The sequence below is a fragment of the Vidua chalybeata genome, chromosome 12 (assembly GCF_026979565.1).
Source record: "Vidua chalybeata isolate OUT-0048 chromosome 12, bVidCha1 merged haplotype, whole genome shotgun sequence".
NCBI classification, from domain to species: Eukaryota; Metazoa; Chordata; class Aves; order Passeriformes; family Viduidae; genus Vidua; species Vidua chalybeata.
The window spans coordinates 8,077,988-8,100,827 of record NC_071541.1 but is presented as its reverse complement, the minus strand read 5'-3'; the positions used below and the strand labels follow the sequence as shown (position 1 = coordinate 8,100,827).

The 22,840-nt window shown below is 37.1% G+C and overlaps 1 protein-coding gene across 5 annotated transcripts in view; it reads right to left on the bottom strand.

The window, feature by feature from the left end:
* The window catches only part of FHIT (fragile histidine triad diadenosine triphosphatase), a 524,049-nt gene extending 501,489 nt beyond the window's left edge, over positions 1-22,560 (bottom strand). For 4 of the 5 annotated variants that reach the window (XM_053953734.1, XM_053953736.1, XM_053953735.1 and 1 more), the window contains exon 1: positions 22,446-22,560. The gene's annotated coding sequence lies outside the window, so the exon portion shown is untranslated. The remainder of the gene's footprint in view (positions 1-22,445) is intronic. The other variant, XM_053953733.1, reaches the window with a different exon arrangement.
* Positions 22,561-22,840: the final 280 nt, after the last annotated feature.

The window sequence follows — 22,840 nt, the reverse complement described above, 5'->3', positions numbered from 1 at the left end:
AAGGAAAGATGGAACTTCCTTAGAAGCAAATGCTCCTTCAGCAAGATCTCCCTTAGTCAATCTGTTTCTTTAATTCACACAAAGGGGACAAATCAAGTTTGTTGGTTTCATTACCTGGTGATTGAACAAAGGTATTTATGCTTGAACTCTCCTGCCAACACACGATACACCTGCACGTCTGTAACAACTTAACATGGTTTAGTCACAGTAGGTAAAAGCCTTTCATGTTGCAGTGAATAGGCCCTTTGATACTCATCCACAGTCAAATGCTGCATATGAGATCACTCTGCAATGGAAAACTGCTGTGAAAGTTTGGCTTGAACACAAGACTGTTCAAGAACACTGTTCAAACAGCATATCATGACATGACAGATCAGAAGAAACAGCTTTCAATAAAAGGCAGACAGGGCATGCTGCTTACCTTGTGCAAGGTGATTTGTTCAGTAGCATTAGAAGGGACAACATCAGACAGAGCCAACAACCCACACAACTGAATTTGTGTCAGTGCCTCCCATGACAAGAACAATCTCTTACATTTAGGCATCTGTCAGTCCTGTGACGGGAAGTAGAGATATACCCAGGGAGCAATACTCTGTAAATAGGACCAATTTTCTGTACATTTTGGATGTGCAATCTTGTTGGCTTAAATTAGCTTTTGTCAGGTAGGAAAAAAAAATGAACAAAAAAATTCAGTTTCTAGGTTAGAAGAGGGAAAAAATTGCATTCTACTAGTTTCCAATTAAATTAGAATTCTGTTTTCATCACTAAATTTTTATTCTTATAGTGAGTCTTTAAACACATAAGAAATAGGCAAGTCCTTTTTAGGACCTTTCACCATTGCCCAGGCTTGGAAGTCAGCAAAGATTTTCCTGGAAGAAATCCAGTTTGCAAAATTATTTAAACAGTGACAGCAGCAGTGATTAGTATTACTAGAGGAATCTATTGAAACAAATGTTTATAAAGCATTGACTCAAATAGCATAAAACATAATAGGTTGAGACTACTGCTGTCTTATTCAGCATCTCATTTTCATGATAACAAGAATAAGGAGGTTTACCTACCTGCAGGTTAACAGGTTTGCCTACTATTTTAAACTGTTCTTGTGAATTACAGTAAGGATTTATGCTCCCCACACAGAGTACAGAATGGTGATATTGGGAAAAATGAATCAGTTGGCTACTGCAGCTTCTGTGTTCTAACCATTAGTACCAACATTTGAAAGGCCAAAAAGACTACAACATTCCATAACAAGAACGTGGCCAAAAGTCATCCTCACTTTGTGGCACTGAACCCAAGTTTGAGTTTCTGCACAGTGAAGCCACTCCTGACCACTCACTGCAAGCACTCAGCTCAGCTCACCTGGGACTGAGACATCCTCCAGACAGAGTATTCCAGGAGAGCAGCTGGAACAAACAAGCTATTTTCCACCTTCTTTGCTCACATCTTTTCTTTGAGAAGATTGGCAGAGATTCCAAGAAATTCTTTGAATAATTTGAAAATGGAGAATAGATTGAGATACAAAAATGTGGTGTGAGGTTAAAGATGCATTTCAGTAGCTTTTCTTCAGAAGTATTACCAATAAAACAATAAATACATGCCAATTTTGGATCTGCTTTTGCTCACAAGACAACTGAATAGCTTCAAACTTTAATTTTGTATTTACCTCGGGGCTACATGAACTGGAGGGGCTCGAATGTGTCAAGTTTTCCTGTTAAGTATTCAAAGCTCTTCACTAAATCTTCTTGGGACTTCTCTGCAATTGCCTTTGAGTACCTTTAAATGAGCAATTCCCTAAAACCATATTCCAGTCCTATTGCTCTCACACAGAAATGTGGGTTCCCTTTTTAATAGCTAAAAGTGTACAGTGAAGCCTTGGACATGTAGGTTTCATTCGTGGACAATTTAAAGCATATTAAAAAACTAAAGTCCTTCCACTTTCTTCAAGGAGCTCATTAAATGCAAACCCTTCCAGTGCAATATATGTGCAGTATGCTGTACAAAGACAATGCTGTTTGCAGTGTCAAATAACACACTCCTACCCAGACCAAGTTTTTTCATTACTGATATTCTTTTTTAAAAAATTGCACCAAAAGCTTTAATTGAATGATTAAAGTTTAATCTCTTACCAACTATGATTGAGTCCTTATAATTGTAGTCTGAGCACCTTTTTGCCATTATTGCCCAGCAGCTACAGCTTCAAGAGCCACAGCATAGAAAGAATTCTGTTGCACATTACACTTTAACCAAGAGCATCAAGCAGAACATCAAGCATAATGCATTTTTCATGTTTAGCCCAGTGAACAAGCCTTTTTCCCCCAAGACTGACAAGTTAGCCTTTAACAACAGCAACCCAAGGCAAAAGGATTATAAGAAACTTATCAGCATTTCCAACAGGCTTTAAAGCAATCTAATTAGGTAGCCACATGCTATGTTTTGTGAGAAAACCAGCAACCTAATAACTGGATTGTCACCAGAAACAAAATGCTAACAGTGAAATACTATGTTTTCCTCCACCATCTGCATCCTATAAAATCCTGTCAATATCTCATTGGCTGACAGATTGTCTACCAAATAGCTTAAGAAATATCTGCCCTATTTTAGGCTTAGAACTACAAAGAAAGGCATTCAGGTTTAAGCATTACCTTCCAAAAGAAAAGGATTCAAGACCTGTTAGATGCAGAATTTCAACTTTACAATGAAGTAAAATTTTGCAAAACATTTATGATGAAATAAAATAAGATTCATGGATATAATACAAGATGTTAGACATCTTCACTTAAAACTTGAAGAACATATTATTCACAAAATTTGTGTTTGTAGCTTTACTAAGTCAATTACAGGTAGCAGTTTACAACACCACTAAACCATCTTCAGGACAGTGAACTTAACACATTACCCACAATTACACCCTATGAATGTTAATTACTTTGTTTTGAACCTTACCCACTACTACTTCCCTTTCACTTCCTTTCTCAGCCATTCATCTTACTGACATCCACAAAGCAAAAACACTGCAAATAGACAAATGTTCAATTAATGTAATGATTTAATTTACTGTACTGTGCTACAGTATTTTTTCCTTCTCCCAGCTTTCAAAGAACACTGTTTACAGTGTGAAAACCTACTTTCCCCTCAAGCACTCTATTTTAGGAGTGTTTTGTTCTTGTCTAAGTTATTTAAAACTATGTACTTGTTATCAATTCAGAGCAAAGCTCCCATTGATGCCCTTTCTAATACTGCTATAGTAACCGTATAAAACCCAAATGCAGCACTGCTTTGTTTCATCTGCTAAACGATGTGCCAGTGTTTGAACAATTTATCCTTAAACCAAGAGCTTCAGAGAAACAGCTGCTTAATAGTAAAAAAATAAGTAAAATAAGTTAAAAAAATAAAAGCCATTTAAATACAGTATATCACTATAATTCAATACAGAAAAAAGTTCCTTTACTGTCTCATTTCTGAGAAAATATATCAGAGACAACAGAAAATACAAGGTTGATATCAATTTAAAATATGAAAGACAATCTTTGATTATCAGCATCACATCCAGTCCTTACTTTATTCTCTAGGTCTTAGTAAAAGAATAAAAAGATTTTTCAACCCTTCCCAGGAAATAGATTAGGTAGGCATGACATTTCCCCACTTCACCGTCGTATGTGGTAATAAGCTTTCCTTTTGTAGCATTTATGAATTCAAACAGTGCTGGGGTTAAGCCGGAGCAAAGCAATTTGGCATGCTTGCATCTGCTTTTATCAGGGAAAGGAAAAGCAATCCATGAGGTCTGGACTGACCTTAAAGCACAAGTATTTATTTGGAGATTCTAAGGGCTTACCAATTGTGTTTGGTAAGAGGGAACTTAAATTCAATCACACTCACGCCCAATGTCACCTTAATTCAGGCAATCACCTTTCAGTTCTTCTGCAGGGCCAATAACGTAACTGGTATTCTGGTACTACAAATATTCTCTCTTTAAAAAGGACACATTAACTACATACTCCCATTCTACCATGCTTCTTTCTACAGGACATAGCAGGTTTCCAAAGTTATCCGCTTCCAAATTCAGATTTACTTTAAAAAATTAAATCTATGCTGGTTACTTTAACAAATTAAATCTATGCTGGTCTATGCAATTATATGTTCAAAGTCTTTTGATTATATTTTCAAAACTATCTATAAAAATGCATCCTTCTTCCTCTAGGAACTTGACACTCCTGTTTTGTTTCAAGGCAAGATTTCTTCAGCTCTTTCATGAAATCTGAGCAACTTTCAGTGTTTCCAACTCTTATGTCCACAATAAATTAAAAGAAATGCATTAGAAACAATTAGTGGGGATACATTTATTGCCTCTCAATGACAAAGATACTTGATCAAATTTAGATCCACTGCAGTGCAAGCAGTAAAAAAATGTGAATACATAGTGTGCTGCTTTGCAAATGGAATTTTTCCATCTTTATGCCTAATAAATAGTACTGTTATTGCCAGATAGTGATATGCCAGTGATTAAGGGGTTTTTTTGTTTTGTTTTGTTGTGGTTTTTTGTTTTTTTTTTTTTTTTTTTACTTTATTCACTGTTCCTCCATCTGGAAAATCTGAGACTATTTTAAAACTGACAGTACATAAAATTAATTCTCAATGACATGATAAGCAAGTCCTACATTTCATACATTCCAGGTTACACCAGCATTCTATATTCAAATACAGAATGTGCAGATGAAGCACTTAAGGACATGGTTTAGTGACAGTGCTTGGCTAATGTTGGGACTCAATGATCTTAAAGGTCTTTCCAACCTCAACAATTCTAAATACACATTCCACATTATAAAAACGACCAACAAGACAGAGAACTGCTGTAATTCTTAACTCTGCTGATTACTTGAACTGAGCATAGAATTACAGATGGAAAGACCCTTCATTCCTTTCTTCTCTAAGTTCCCTTCAGAGCTCCTGTTTCCTCTGTCTGGAGCCAGACTAATATCAGGTCAAACACAAATATGCCCAGAGAATCAGGAATTCAAGCCACACATTCTCACAAAAAGATAAATTGATTCAGTTCACCAGGGCTGCTCAGGGCTCAAAAGCAAAGCAATCAGGCTCTCAACGAGACACAGAGATCACCACGTGCAATTCTGTTACAGCCAAGGACAAGGTTCTGCAGTCCAGACGCTTCACTGCCATTTTCTGCTCACCATTTTCAGCCTGTGTGCTTAACATCCCACTAACACACTAAGGACAGACCTAAACTGCCTCTTCAATCCAAAGAAAAGCTGCACGATTCTCTTAATTTGATATCAAACCCAGATCAGTAGCCAATGCTAAGGGGCAAATCATAGCAGCTTGAGTTGAACTCAGAGCTAAAGGGGTGAGACAGCAGCTTCAGGACAGAGCTGGCTTGTATTCACCACTCACTACAAAGGTGTGGTGAGTTTCTATCTACATGACTAGAGCATCTAAGAAATGTGCTCATACTAGGGCAGAATTAGCCACCTCCTCTCCAGAGGATTTTCCTCCTGCCAGGATCTCTCCAAGGAAAAGCAAGTCTGACAATTAATGCAGGAAACAGCACCTGACAGCAGCTGTGCGAGGGATAGAATGGACATTTTCAACCTGTTCCCAAATAAAGACAGGAGAAAGAACTGGGCGTATGCATGTATGAGTATGAAACGGAAGCCAAATCTATCTAAATTAAAGATAATTATAAGGAGGTTATTTGGTTCAAGGACAACTATGGCAGGCAACACCACAGTTAACACAATAATAACTTTAGATAAAAAGAAGATTAGACAGGTACAAATAGCTGTAAACCTACAGAGTGCTGCTGCCACATACAGACCTCCACTTTCTAGCTTCTCTTAAATGTTTTCCTTTGAAAATACTTTTATTTATTAGAAATATTTGCTTGCTCCAATCTCTTTTTTCTTCTATGTTTTTTTACCTATTAACAGCTCAACTGCCTATATATTAAAAATTAATGTACCATGTCATAAAAGGCAAACATGATCAGAAAAAAAAAAGCAAACTCCTACCAGAGCATAGCATACATTTGCTTCTTCCGGGCTATACAAATCTGGTGTTTAACCAGTTTTTAAGCACTTCATCACAGTCATTTACAATTTATAACAATACAAATTCATATAAATTTAAATTTCACTGCATAATGTGACTATCTTGAATTTCTACATCTTTATTTTATGTTGCAGGCTGCTTTAATTATCCCAGATCAACTTTCTGAATGTGACAACAGAAAAAGGTGAAGATGAAGTGAAAAATGAAAAGATGAAGTTGCTGAAACAAATATAAGTTTATGACATACCTGAATCTCAGCAAAATAGCATATTGATGAAAATGGGTCTTTGTCAGGCTGCCTGATATAATATCCAGCCACTTTTTAGCAAAAAGACCACCCTATTTCTACTTTAGCTATTAATCAAAGAACAATCCTGTTACACGTTTATGAGCAAGTACAGAATGCTGAACTATCTTAAAAGACTAAAGTTATTGTGATATTATACACACTATTATGCTCTGCTACCTAAATTTTAGGTATTTATCCACTCAATACACAGTGAAAATCCAGAGTTATGCAGCCTTATCGATCTTAATTTCCTGCTTTCCATCGAAATCCTTGATGCACACATAAGCAAGACTTATGCAAATTCAGAAGAACCATTAAAAAGTCACTTTCAATTTTCTTGTTTTTCCCACCTGGCATTATTAATCTAGGGAGCAGACACAGGACCAGTGCATTTATTTTTAAATACACTGGCATTAATCTTTGCAAACATAATTACACCAGCACAACTTAACCACTGTGAACAAAGTAGAAGTCAGCAGTTATTCTCTGAGATTTGGAGACCCTCAGCATATCAACTTCCTTTATATTTTCCCTCTATCACTCAGCCCTTTTGTCTGATAGGTAAGCCAGGTAGCTAAAGAGGTTGTCCTTTCAGTTTTATCTTTAATCTCTGCATGCAGATATGTGAATGTAACACAAAGGATGTAAGGCAATGCTTGGTCACTGCAATATAAGAAATACACTTACCTTTAGAGTATCCTCTATACACTAATAGTCATGTTTACTTTGTACAGCTAGTACTTTATGGAAAAAGCAAAGAGATGTTGCTTCCCTCTACTCCTTTAATGACACCATTGTTTGGTCACTAACACTGAACTTATCCAGCAGTTCTGTACATGGAGAGGGGAGCCAAGGCTGAAGCAATTTTGGCCAGTGACAATTTGCCACAGAAATTAAAAGGGACTGCCCTGCACGTGAGCGAGACAACTCAACACAGACAAAAAGATCAATTTGTACAACCCCAAGTTTAATCTGGAAGATGAGTAACAAACAGGTAGAACTAACTACCAAAGGAAGTGGTTACTTATTCCCTCTCAGTCTCTGCAAATAAAGGCAAGCTTTCCAGCAGATCCACTTCAGCTGAGCACGGCACCAGCCTCCATCGAGGGAAATGAGAGAAATTTACATTCCCCATGCAAGAGTTCAAAGGAAAAACTTCAGTGATCTCTTCTGATCTCTACAACTATGAATCTCTACCTCATAACCCTAGGTACAATTTTTATCTAAGTTTAGCACAAAAAGAAACACAAATTTCTGCAAAACCAAAATTGTTTGAGTCTTTCCTTAGTTTTCCTGGAAAAATTGATGGAGAGTTATTTCCTGCCTGCACCTCATTACTGCTCCCAAAAAAAACTCCCACTTCTACCCTCTCCCCTCTTTTAATTTCAGAATTGCACATAAAATATAATGATTCTTCAAATTATTTAGACTAGCAAGAGCTGGCTACATAAGGAGTAAGATACCCATTCCAACAAAACCAGGTCAAGTCAAGGAATAAAGCTGCGTATCTTTTTGCTAGGAATTTCAGAGTTAGGAAATAACACCACAGATTTCAGGTGCTTTTGTCTTTACCACTGCTGAAAATATATAGAGAGATTTTAAGCGTGCCTATATACATTATATATGCATGTTTTTATCAGCATGCATTTGGGTTATTCCCTCAGAAATCTCTCACTCTTATCCACAAAAAATCTGATTCAGGTTTTAGAGTTCTTACTGGGAAAAGAAAGAACTAAAGGCTAATATATTTTAGCCTTTATATGTTACAGGTTTTGTGACAGAAGCAGCAGCTTTCTACTGTTTAAAATGTTCCTGTTCACTTACATTTTACTTCTGAGTTTGTTTTGGATATTCTTCATCTGTGACATTGCCAGTGATTTATTCTGGTCAGAAATCATAGGATTTATTTCTGTGGAGCAAACCAGTGAGCTTTCTGAATGAATTATCATCAACTTCTTTTTTTTTTTTTTTTAACTTCCAAGAACTACTATTTTTCCCAACTAACTGCACTCTGGAAAGTTCCTTACACACTCATTCTGGTTCTGTGTCATGCTCTCAATGATTATACAGTGTGTACATGCTGTCTATAACGACCAGGTGAACAGAATTCAGCTGAACATCTTTATCTAATTTTTCAAACCTAGAACATTATGTTGCATTTAATTTTCATGAGACTTATTTCAAACTTTTGCCAAGCAGGTCTTGGGTACAAACCTGATGGGGTTTTTTTTGTTTTCTCTCTCCATAGCCCTCTAAGCCATCCCCAGAGTTCATCAGATAGAATGGCATCAGTCATTGTTGAGCTTCACAACAATCATATTGATTGGTATCTCCCAAAGGCACAGTGTCATCATTTTACCACTGATGGGGTTATGGGCAGACACACACTTTGACATTCCCTTAGATGTGATAAATACAATCCTCATTTTCTCAGATCTTGTGCAATTCACCACAAATCCATTGATCACAGAATGACCCCTTCTATTCCACTGAAGCTGTGAAACCCAAAGATACAAATATGTTCCTAATTCATACATACACCACACATTCCATATTTGTATATTTGTATTAGATTGGGGTGATTCAGCTCATCATTTCCATGATGAAAATACCAACTGGTGTATTCCTTTTGGATAATGTTGTACAGCATCACTCTGAACAAACCATTATTAACAGGTTTCTCCCCAACTATAATCTATCTCATTCTTGAAAACCAGAAGCCATTTCTGACATGTGTCACATATGAATCATTTTGTTTGTCGACTGCCACAATCATTATTATAATAACAAACAGAAATCTGTAGGTGGTTGTTACTAGCTGAAGTTTTATTTGGAAATTTTACTCTAGTAAAAACATTTTTAAAACTAGACATAGACTAGAAAAATTTCTTCCTATGCTTAACATAGGAAAATCAGCATTTACTAAGAATTATGGTTTGTGCACCTTTTGCCAATATTCTCAAAACAAGTAAAAATTGGTCATTGCAACAACAAAGCAGTCAAGTCAGTCACATATGAACTTCAAAGAGCAACCAGCACAAACTCAGTGCCCTAACATTGCTCCTATCACAGAACTACAAAGAGTGTAGAGATTACGGCAAGATTTGGCCTAAGGTACAAAATTCTAGATGCACTATTTTGGGAAAATATAATAAAATCTCGATAAAGGCTTGAACACTTCAATGCTAAGTAAGTGTTTGTGATGAAAAAAGAGATGCCTGTCACTGCCCTACCGAATTATGAAACTGTTCCGAGTTTTAGTTTTTAAATATACAATTAAAAGCTTTCCATCTCTCATTTCAGATAAGGAAATTGCAATTCTTCTTTGGAAATTAACTTTCCATCTAGTTCCTGGACATTTTTTTTAATTATTATTTTTGAACCACATGTCATTTAATTATTAAATGTGGGTTACATTTGCATCTCTGGAAATAGTTTTTTTTAATTCTCTCTTCTTCTACCATTTAATTTCATGTGAATGGGGTGTGAGCAGGTTGCTGACTAGGCTGATAGGCAGGGAGCAGGGAGAAGTCCTGGCTCCACATTTCATTCAGATAACAGAAACCTGCAAGCTGCTCAGTTTGACAGATGAGCTCTGTGAGCTAAAGCAACTTGTTCCGCCTGTCAGGCTGCAAGGGCCTACAGCAGCAAGATACGATTGTGATGACACCACCATCGCCAAACTGGGTCAAACATACGGTCACTTTAAAACAGAATGTCACCCGTTCTTTCTACTTGAGGAATTTGATTCAGTGACACTAAGAGCTGTTAGATACCATTAGCTTTATATCCAAGTTCAAAATGAAACTGTTTCTCTGACAGTATTTGAAGGATCCTCTTTGCCATTAAAGTTCGTAGGAATCACAAACTGCCAAATAATGTCACTATTACCCAGAGCAAGTGGGTGCTTTATGAGCACAACACTCTCCATGTTGTACCAGGGGAGTGGGGCCTTTGGAGTTTTAGCACCATTATGGCCTTTGTGGGTTAAATGCATTAAAATCATCACAGACTTCTAAAGAAAATTATACAGATATAAAATGCTTTCTTTAATTGCAGGAATAAAAATAAAAGATGCCAGAACTCATGCCTATATCTATTATTTTGTTTAGATCACCATCTCATATAAAAATTAACTTTTTATTTTTAGTGAAATAAAAGAATTATTAAATGAACGATAGTAAAAATGTAAAGATAAATGAAAAGTAATATTTAATAAATTGTTCCAATTATTTTCCTCAGTCATGGAAGATTTACTCACATCTTACTGGGATGCTGGAATACCCCATGCTACATTACAAGCATGTACTGTTCAAAGATTAAATAACTGTTGTGTACAGGTCACACCACATGCTGGTTCTAGATAAGATTTGGAAAAGCAGATAATGAGATGAAGATAGTTCTGGTCATACTCTGATATTTGATGATCAAAATCTTGAATGTATTAAATGATGTGTAAACCCATCTTTTTTAACAGAATTACACTATGTACATGTTTCAGCACGGATACATTTAGTCCAAAAGTACTAGAAATGTAGAAGGAAACAGTAAAGGTCTCAGATATCCAAAAGTAATTTTCTTCTCAATATTTACCAATTTGTGTTGACAGTCTGAGTCAAGCTCAAATCATGGACTCAGGCCAAATAAAAATTCCCAGCCTGTTAGACTCCACAGTTTAATTTAGGTACTTCGATACAGCATAATGAAGACATTTTATATATTTCAGGTTTTGATGTATCTATTTTTCTAGTTTATGTTACATACTTGCCTTTCTAGTTCAACACAAAAATTTTCAGGAAAAATATTTTCAAGAAAAACCTCATGGAGCCATCCTGTTAAGATGATTTGTATTTTTGTCCAGTTAAAAACTTATATAATTGTTTAAAATAATCGTTGTTTACTTGCTTTGATTTCTAAATGTCTTTGATCTCATTCATTAATATTCATTAGACTTCTGATGTTGGACTAATGAGAATCTTACACATTTATGGGAAGTTATTTAAACAATGCTTTCAATTCTTTTTCTGACTTATGTTTTTCATCAACACCGACAATACTTAGTTCTCTGTATTCTCCGGCTTTTTCTTCAAACTTCCTGAAGACATGGTACACATTCCCCAAAACAAAAGGGAATTCAACAAATGCATAACTAATTCAGCCGATTTTGAGCATGGAACCCTAAGCAGATAACAAGAGAAACACATGATATATGTGGACAGAATGAATAATGCTCAAAGGAAGAATCCAGCCACAACTTTTCAGCCTCAGGAGTTTACAGGCACAAAAGCAGCAGTGCTGTCACCAGAAGACAAGAGCAGCCACTGATATTTGCCATCCCAGGTGCACACACAACTGCAGGAACAGCGAGGCACTTGTGTGCTTTGTATTTCAGAAAACATCAGCTGTGCTCAGATTGAGTTTCTATTGTTTGCAGTCCATATCCACAGGAATCTGAAAGGAAGAGTCCCAGAATGCTGCCCAGAATCGCCTGCATGGCACACACAGCATAAATAAGAAGCACCCAAGGGAACCGAAGCAATCCACCCCAACATGGCAGCAAACAGATTCAATACATCAAAATTAATACATACATATATCTTTTTTTCAGATAAAGCTACACCAGTTTGAAACCATCCATTAGAGAATTTTATCTAGGAAGTTACTCCTACACTGCAAGAGAAATAGCCATTATAAGCTTCCTAATGAGAATCAAATAAACCTGCAAACGCAGCAAAGTACATGATTATGCAGTGCCCACAATAGCACAGTCACACCATACACCAGATTTCCATACACAGAAAGCCACTGCTCTGGTCTCAGTATCAAAGAATAACAAAAAGTTCAAAGAATAGGTATTTCTAATTCTAGGATTCCAATCTCACAGGATGCTTAGTACCTAATACCTCAGAATCTACTACCAACCCCAAACTTTTCAAAAGAGTTTCTTTTGTATATCAAAGATCTCCACTTGTACAAATGTTTTATTACATGTAAGTATATGAATATGAATGTGGTTCTATATCACAGTTAGATGCTGCTGCTATAACACAGTTCTGGAATAAAATAATAAAGTAACTTTAGAAGCTCCAAGTAGCATCCAAAGTATTTATATAAACCAGAATCCTGATTATGTGCCCTTACATATCACTCCCAAAGTTAAGTGCTATTAATCTTCCTCTAAAGAACAATATTTCCACCATTTCTTCCTTTCTGTTCTTCTCTATTCCCCTGCATTCAGATCCTGATACTTGGTCTGTAACTCTTACCCTCAAGCTCTCCTCTCAGAGATGTGCCATCACAGCATCCATCACAGTGGGATTTTATCCCATCTAAACAAGTCTTCCCAAAACCAGCCACACATCAGAACTAACATGACATGGAAAGTGTTAATATCACAATACTAGAAGCCAATTTTTTTCCCTGGCACCTGGGAAAGTGATAAACAGGATAACATATTATTTAACAATTATTTAGCAATTTTTCCAAGAAAATCAAGTATACACAATGCTTGGGGTTTTGGAGTATAATGTTATAAAATATATTCAATTCAAGTATCCTACAATTCCCAATTTTAATTTTTAAAAAAATTTTCTTAAATCATACTGTCAAGGCCTAACAGCTACAGCTTCAGGTGCAGCACTGAGAAGGCTACGTCTCACAACAGGTATAAAACAATGAAGTTAATTAATGGACTAGGATTCAAACAGCAAAACAGGAAAAGCTAACACAGAAATCTTTCTCATTGAAAACACTTTGGTAAATAAAAATGATAGTGCCTGCTACCAAATACAATGAATCAGTGGAGGGAAGATTGCAAATTATACTAATTAGTAAGAAGCAGGCAAGAAAAAGAAAAGCCTCAAATCAGGAGCAGCATCTTGGCAAAACCCCCAGAAGCAAAGGCACCCAGTTGAGGCCACACCATTTTCTGTGTCCTTCAAAGGAGGCACCCAGCAGTCCAAAGTCTGCTCTATGCAATTAGAGCCAACCAGCCTGGGCAAACACCTGACTTACTAAAGCAATTTTTTAAACTTTTTTTTTTCATAAACGAAAAAGAAACCAGTGTGTTGCTACTAATGGCCAAGCTTGGTTACATCCACACAGACTGAAGCAGCTGCAGGTTAAATACACACTGAACCAATCTTTGGAAAGGTAGATGAGTGCTCTGCTTACAACGACATCTATTTCTTACTTCTGAAAGCACCACAGCTGCCCACATGAGATTTACATTCTTCTACACATAAAAAGACTCAGAAAAATTTTCTTAGCCTCTGATATAACTGCAAAATTTGTCCATCCTTACAGTAAAATGTGCATTGAAACACAGAGTTTTGTTAAGTTTTAGTACTAAATTAATTCAATCAGCATGTTCTGCCTCATTCAGATTTCACCTCCTTAAGTCAGAAAAGAGTATGTCAGAATGCTCTTGGCAGGAAAATCTGATTTGGTTAAACAGCTCAAGACTTCTCAAATGAATGTAAACTTTGAAACATGTACTCATTTTTTAGTGAAAATCATTATTGTTGTTTTGAAAATTTCTTCATTCCTACAAGTATCATTAAATTTTTTTTTTGTGTCAAATGACCCCAAATATTTCAACCATTCTAGAGACAGAACTGGAATGCAAGGGGGCTTGTAGAACAGCCTGGTTTAGGACAAAAATTAGGCTCTTACAAAGCAGTTCCTTCTGTATTTAATAGAAGCCCACTTCCTTACTAATTGTCACTGTCTCTGTGACCAAAAACTGCAATTAGTTATGCTTCACAACACACACACGAATCCTTTTGTGGTTATATTATTCAACCTGAACATGAATAGCAGGACTCTTATAAATTCTAGAGGAATTGCATCACCACGCCTGTTTTATTAAACCATTTGTGGCAAGAGACAGTTAAACGCTGTGTATCCTTTAAATATATTATTCTAGTTGAGAAAACAGTTCGTCTATCAGATGAATTAAAGAAGTCAAGAAACCAAAAACCAAGTAAGACTACTATTTAATTTGTACAAACAGTACTTAATTTTTAAGATCACATAAAATATTTTTTTTTAAAATGCATTACTAATACTGTCTTATTTTCAAGTAGACTTCATAGTTGCAAACAAGTTTCACTAGAAAAACAGAACTGACAGCAAAACAAAACCAACAAAGGGAAACAATTTTCATTAGTTCAAATGAAACTAACCAGGGCTATCAGCAGTAAAAACCCAACTTATTTTAAATTCCAAAATGAATCTCCTCTCCTGACCTTTATAGAGCTCAAGATGCATACGTACACAGAATAAACAAAATAATTTGAAAGCAAATTCACTGAGTGTGCCTGACCTTTGAAACAGCACAGATAATTTTAATCAGATTTCCACAATGTTAGTCTGTCTCAGGTTCCTTGTAGTAACACAAAGATGACAAAACTACTTAAGGAAAGAAAAAGACAACATTTTACCAAAATAAAACCATCTTTAAATATTATTTTAAATTCTACTCCCTCAATATCAGGCTAAGGTGCATAACTCAGCTCCAGACAGAAAACTCCCTTCTGCCAGTTATCCACGTTTCTGTTTCAGTTAAGATGAAGACTTGACAACAAAAGGGAAAAAAAAAGGTAATTTACAGAAATATTTTAAAAATTAGGTTTTGTAGGAGCGGCCTGTAGTTGCCTCCTTGATCACCTAGCATGCAGTGGTTGCTTAAAGCTTCTCAATTACATTGATTACCTTAGATTTTTCAGAGTTAATGACTAAAAAATATCACACTCTGCAGCATAAATAACCTGACAAGCAGCGCTGACTAGTAAAAAAATCTCTAGTTACAAAGAGCAGAAGTTCTCCGAAATAAAAACAAATGAGCCTTAGCTGAACTAGCTGGCAGCACCTTCCTTTGTGGAAGGACAGATGTTACACCAGGAGTTAAACAGCATTTAGAGCCACCAAAGCTCACCATTGTTTGTAATGATTGGAAAAAACAAGGAAAGAAACCTTACACTTTATACAAGCCCCAAAGCAGGTCACTGCAAGTGGTTCTATTACTTGTGCCTGATGAAATGAACATTATTAGCATGGGGAGCTGAATGCCCTGTTTAGGTTGACAATTTTCAACCTCCATCAAATTAGAACTTCCATGCCAACAGCAACAAGAGGATTCTGCCCAAGTTGGAAGAGATAGCATGAGAGCAAAATGCAACTAAACAAAGACACTTTAAAAGCTGAAGTTTGGGTTTGGTACTTTTGAGAAAAAGCAACAGTGAGCAGGACAGAGAGCCTCATTAATTTTTTGCCCAGTTGAGGGATGTGATAGGACAACATAGCTTTGTCAAATAATGCACTTTATCTAACAGCAGCAGTCCAAATTACTCCTGGCCTGGGTGCTTTTAAAGCTTCACTTCTTAGCATTTACAAAGAGATGTTCAGTTTAATAAACCACTTAGAACAGCTGGAAAGGAAACATAAAGTAAATACTATTAACTACATGAATTTATAAGCATTCATGGCTCACAAATGAATTTTCTGTATTGGCTGTTTCCTTGCAGACTGCACTACCCTTGTAATTCTTATGAGCAGTAAGATGAGTCAAACATGTTTTAAAGAATTTGATCCCCTTATCCAGACTCAGATCATTGTGAGCACACCTGGTACTATTTGACGTGGCCTCTGAGACAATAAGCAAGAAACAGCGTTCTGAAAACCAGCTCTGCTGAGAGTTAACACACGTAGAGGTGGGATCATGAACAACACAGCTTTCCAGAACAGCATTCCTCCATTTGCCACTGGTTCATTCTCTGAAACTGCTGCAGGCCAGCCACCCCTTTCAGATTATGGCAAAAACCACATTTCTCTTCTGCCACACTATTCTGGTCTTCTTCTCTCTCCTTTGCTCACAGAGAATTTTACAGCTTGTCTGCAACAGCTATCTGATATCCTCATCTATTCCTATTAAGGAGTTTAATTTATTCAGCTTATCAGGAAGGCTGAGAAGGGAGCTGATCACTGTGCACAGACACTTGCACAGTCACTCAGTGTGAAGCATTCTGACCTTGCAAACAGAGTTACAGAGACCCTGGCACCTGGAAATAAATCACACTGAGTGCAGTGGGTGGCTCCTTACAATATTGGCAAATATTATTGATAACTACATCATCCAGACTCAAAACACAACAGAACCTGTTACAATGTGTTATAACAACTATAAAACATTTAAGAAATAATGTAGAATGATTTTATAATTTCTAATGCTGCCTTTGTATTCCTATTTTCAATATTCAATGAATGTTCACATACACGATCAAAATTACACTAGAAAAATAAAGGAAAAAACAGCTGCCAAATGGAATAGAACTTTTAGTTTCATATTTTCCTTTCAAATTTTTAAGCAATATTCTACATCTTTAGGCAAACAAACACCTTTAAAAAAACTTGTTTTCCCGAGAAAGTAATTTTCATTTATTTGATTACTCCCATCAAAATACCTATACTCAACTGCACTGTTTTGTCTAACCTTCAAGTACCTCAAATTGTATCCTGCACAAGATTCTTTGCACTGTTTAGCTTCAATATCCAAACACCTCTTTCCTGATTCAAATCCTCTCATAGAACTTCAAAAACTGATCCTCATTTTTGTTACAAAGCTGCAGACAAGCAGGTATTCTCACCCCACAGCTATTTACTATCCCCCACTGAACAGCTGCATTGCTACAGTGGGACTGCCAAGAATACTCTCTGTATTCTCCCTTTTCCAATTCAGCCCTTAGTAGGACAACTCATGATAGCTGCACTTATAAAAACTTCTTACATTTATAATATAAATATTTCACTACCAATATTTCACAATCGTTTTTAAGAGGCAAATAACCAGTCTTGCACCAGTCTATAATGATAACTGAACACTTTAATTGATAATAGTTTGCAAAGCAATGGAAGCTGAAGTCCAGGGTCCTAAAATTTTCTAGAAAAATATTAGGTAGACCATTAGGTCTTCATTCGAGCTCTGTCTGTCTGCATTTTGGTTTTCCAATAAATATGTGAACCTAACCATATTTTTAAAGAAACCTATACATTTTCTTCAGCAGAACATCTGCCTAATCAAAAATAAGACTTAAGAGACTCATAAACCTCAGATTTAGGCAAGCTCTCTTCTGTCCTTTCCCTCTCTTTATCTAATATTGAATGTTTTAAAAACAAGTATCACCTGAAAATTTCTCTGCAATGAACCAAATTCTGCTCTTCTGAAATAGGATTCATCACAACCATATGATTCTTAAATATTCAATAACACAACATGCACTAAAAAAAGACTGAAACCCTGAAATCATTAGACATCCCGTCACAAGAAATAAAAAGGAGGCATACATTCCTCTGCAAGTGTAATTTCAAAGTCCTTTCACAGAGGGATCTAAAGACTGTCAGCTAGGTTGCTCTGCAACTGTATATTAAATGAGCAAGTAATGAAGCTATTGGGTTTGATTCATAAAAATGACAAAAAGATCATGGATAAAGTACACAACGTTAATGATTTTTCCTTTCTTTCCTTTTTTTCTTTTTGAAAGGGAAGTATCAGGAAGGTAGCAAAAGACAGGTAAAGCATCAAAAGTAGTCTTTGACAACAAAGACAACAGAAAACAACAAAATCAAGCACCTTTTCATTTTAGTGACCATCTAGAAAAACATTACTGCATTAATGCTATTTAAAAGCTATTTCAAAATCCAAAGTCTCTATGAAACACTTTACTTCCTACCGAATTAAGGAATCATTATTTTGTTTTCACTAACAGAACACTGATGTTCTTTCCTAATGCCAACTAAATGCAAATTTAAGCCTCATGTGTTACCTACTGCTTTCTAACAGGCCTTCATTATCTCTTAGTTCTCAGTTAAGACTCATGCACAAATCCAGCAAAACAGTTTAGAAGGTACTTAATTTTCAGTATTTGCATAATAACACTGAACAGGATAAATAATATGTTTACTTAGAGCCAAGCATCAACACTATGCCAATTTAAAGCCTTATTCTTTAACATTTCAGAAATAACTTTGAAAGCAAATTAAATGATGTATATGAAGTATTCCAACAATTCAGTATACAATGACTTCTGAACAACAAAACACCTGCCAAGGCCAATACCTACCAGACACATCAGATTTTCAGTGACTTAAGACCTTGCTAAATCTCTGCAAACATTAATACTAAAAAACCTTTACATTCAGAAGAATTGATACAAATGTTTTTGGCTCCTCATGCAGTAAGACAGAGCATTATTTTGATAAAGTAACAGACATCACTGCAGTGCCAATACAGAAATTCTGTACTTTGGAGTAGCTACAAATGTGAAGCAGAAAAATGCAGCTGTTGTTATGTGTTACAATGCAAATCTGATGAGCTACACTGGGAATATTCAGTATTGCAGTGGAGATTGATGAGAGGAGAAGCACATAGTCTGAATAAAATAAAAAGGCTTATTTAAATCTCACAATAAGGACATTTTCTTTAGCATTGTCCAAAAGATTAAAACTAGCTTCTTTTTCCCAAGACCTCTTTAAAATTTTTCAAGGTTGCTACTAGAACAGCCATGCCACTTCCAAGAGGAGCAGGCCTTCAGAAGCGCTCTCTAAATTTGAAAAATTCTACCCTGTTACTGTAACAATCTGCAGGGCCTTATGCACACACCCACTCCCCTCTGCAGGTACCCTCAGCCCTCCCACCCTGACATATCCCCCTCAGGGATTACAGTCTTAGGAACCTCCACTCTGGGGCCCTTTACAGCTTGGGATTCCCCCTCACATCCAAGCACTGGGGGAGGAGAGCTCTTTCAGCACTTTTCCAGTCTGTTCCATGTAAGAATACAGTTAGCAGACTGCCTTGGAATTTAAGGGAAGGAAGGAGGAGCTAGTCTTAATTAAGGGCTTCTGCAGAAACCCTTTCAACAGCTGAGTCACTGAGAGCACAAATGAAATCTAATTGCACAGTCCCCAGTGACACTGCAGGGACACTGAGGGCGCTGGGTTAGGCACAATCAGGGCCAGATCCAACCCTTTCCAACAGGAACCACATTCAACTAATGCAAGTTTCCTTTTTACCAGTAAAGCTTTCTAAATGCTGATTATGAAGCTGCTTTTCCCACACAACCCAATTTTATCCGGAGTTTGTGTGCATATTATTATGTGGAGAGGTAACTCCTTCACTACAAAAACTTACATGCAAAAGTGAAAGGCTCCAAATTCTGACATTGACTGTTTACCATGGAGACTCAGAATTATCCTGCCGCTTTAGGGACAATCATATTTCCCTCGCTGGTACCCAAAGGAACCCAGCAGGCATTTTATCAGCAAACAAAACAAACTGAGATTTGGTTAGGCTTTAAATAAATAAATAAATAAAAACCAAACAAGCAAACAAAAAAAATCACAATTATATACACATTTGAACACTGCACTTGGAAAACATGAGTTATAAACTGCAAGGATGCACAAGGAACACGTTGCATCAAACATGTCTGAGAGTTTTACTTGATAAATTACTGGTGGAGTAGAGAAAGACAAGAAGAATGAATGTAATTTATTAAGACGTTCTTTAAAGCGTCCATCTCCCCCTAGAGCTTATGGAAATAACAAAGCAACAAAACCATGTAGCCCTGTAAGAATAACTTAAATCTAAGTGAGAAAAAATCTATAGGAAGGCAAAAAAGACACTTGAGATATTATTTTAATAAGGAGAAAATATGGATGATACTGGTCAACTTAGATTGATGCACAAAATAAAACAATGCCTACACAGCACCAAAATATCTGAAAGTAATCAATTTGCAGTTTGTAATAATTCTCCTGTTAGGATCTGAGTTACAGAAATCAACAACATTTTTCTTGGAGACTTAATATATCAACATTTGTCTCTCTGTAGTAAGCATGGCCAATTTGTCTGAAGTTGTTTATTTACACACTAAAGACATTCTATACACAGATCAGCTGACAAAGTTGAAAAGTGACAATATTTTTAGCTTTTGCAGAAACAAGCAAAATTATAATATAAATAAATGTAATTGACATAATTGAAGCTGCAGAGACTGGAGAAGAAAGAATGACTGACATGTATAAAACTGAGTAATTCAATTTTCTGCAAATTCACAATAGGATTCATGTGACAGATGACAAAACGAATGAGAGGATTATACATTGTAACTATAAAAAGGCAAATCCTATAAAGTACATACACAGTTGTAATATGCAAGACAAGGGGATAATCCCATGTGAAATGTTAAGTTATATGAGTTGACCCATTGTTTCCAATAGCATCTCTATATTCTCCAATTTCCCAGCATGTGAAAGTATTAACTTGGTCACCAGCAAAGTCAATGGAAACTGCAAACACACAGTTCAAACTAAATTGTCAAAACGAAATACTTTTAAATACTGTCAAACTAAAATACTTTACTATGACTACAGGCTTTGTGTGACACATTCTTCTCATTGCACTCTAAGACTGAGACATAAACCGTAACAAAGAAAACGAAATTATAAGCTGAATAAAAGCATCCGAATAAAGGATTAAATGTTTAATAAATAAGTGAATGAAAACAAGTACGCTCCACAGCTTTCACATATTGCTGCCTTACAATACCAATTAAATTAGCATTATTATAAAGGCATATTTTGAAGAGACTGAATTAGAACTTGCATTAGAAGTGCTATACTTGGAAAAGTAACAGCTCCCATTGAATGAAATTAGCAGCACCTCTGACGAAATGTCTCACAAGTGAAAAAAAAGAAAAACAAGCTGCAAGAAATAAACTAAAGGTTTCGTAGTAAGTGGTGAAATTGACAAGCAAACTAAAGTCAGCTTTTGCCAACACTTTGCCTAACACAGGATAAAAGCAGTGTGTGTGTGTGTGTGTGTGTGTGTGTGTGTGTGTGTAGAATTTTTCAGCACACAGAATGTAACTTTTAAAGATAGGAAAAGTACTTTCCTGTCATTCAAAGATTTAAAACTATTCAGAATGTCTAAAAGTGCATTTGAAAAGAAATGTGAATGCAGGTTATAAAATCAGGGGACCTGCTATTTATTGGAGATAAGCCTGAGGAAAAAGACAAAATATTTAATGCCATTTTTCCATTAGACATTTCAGTGATTCAATTTAAAATTAAGATCTTAGTACATGTTCTGTAATGCCTTATCTGAATCACCAAAATCCAACATTCAAAAATTAATACTTTAAAAACTGCTTACGGGCGGACATATTGCGCAATTGCTCTTGGAACTGAACTTTGTATTTTCCTCTTTTCAAGATTATGAAATTATGTAAGATTTTTAATTACACTACACCCCCAAAAAATAATTTAAACCCAAAATATTTTTTTTGTCTCAAAACTTTTAGCTGAAAATCTCTGTGCTCACATTTTAGGTTCCATCCTACAGCCAAGAGCAAGAGGACGATTTTAGGGAGGGGGTAGGGAGTGGGGCTTTTTCTTGTCCTTCATCTTGATTTTATTAATTTCTGAAATGAGTTACTACAATATAAACCTACGCCTTGGATACATGGTATCCTCGGAAAAACATAGCGACCTTTATCTAGTATACGGTATTGTCAGGCAGCCTACCCATGTTGAGCTAAAATCATTTAGGAACTGGTATAAAAGCACTTGATCAATCACTTCGACAAAGCATGTAAAGTTTCTGAAATGGTTTTAAGCGTTACTGCCTTCCACAGAAATTTAAACTTCAGCTCAGTCTCAGTGATGCAAGCATGGGTTGGCTGCTGCAACGACTGCCTTGCTGGAGCATGGGAATTTATGGATCTCATGTAACACACCGGATGCCCGCCGCTCACCGGGGGACCACAGCAGGGCCCACGAGGGGCAAATAAAACAATTTTAATTCGCGCGAAACGTCCCCACGAGGGCATTTCCATATCCGGCGGGGAGGGACAGGAGGATGGTGGGGCCGTGAGGGGGCGGCGGGCGCGGAGGGCGCGGGAGCGGCACCGCCTCACGGAGCGGGCAGCGCTGCCCTCGGGCTCCGCGCCAGCGCCCGCCGCCCGCTGCTCCCGCTGCGACCATCCGCAGCGGGGACAGGGAGAAGGGGGGAAATTAACACAAAATGGAGACTTACAGTCCCGCTGTGACACGCGTGCGCGGCCCCGCCTGTGGCGGCGCACGGCCCGGAGGCGGGGTCGCCGCGCTACCGGGGCCAGCCGGGACGGTGGCTGAGCGGCTGCGGCCGATTTTGCTGCCTATCGCCGATTTTCGTCCCTATCGCCGATTTTCCTGCCTGTCGCCGATATCCCCGCTTGTGGCGGGCACAGGACGATCGTGGGGCGAGCGGCTGCTCGCCGCGGTGGCCGGCCCGCAGGTGCCAGCCCTCCCGGGGGTGAGGGACACCTGGGCAGTGCAGGAGCGCCGTGCTCGGGGCCAGCCGTGCCCGAGGTGAGCCCGCAGGGAGAAGCCTCACTAGTTGTGTGGACGCTTCCCTTGGCTCATATTACAAGTGGGGAAAGTGATGTTACA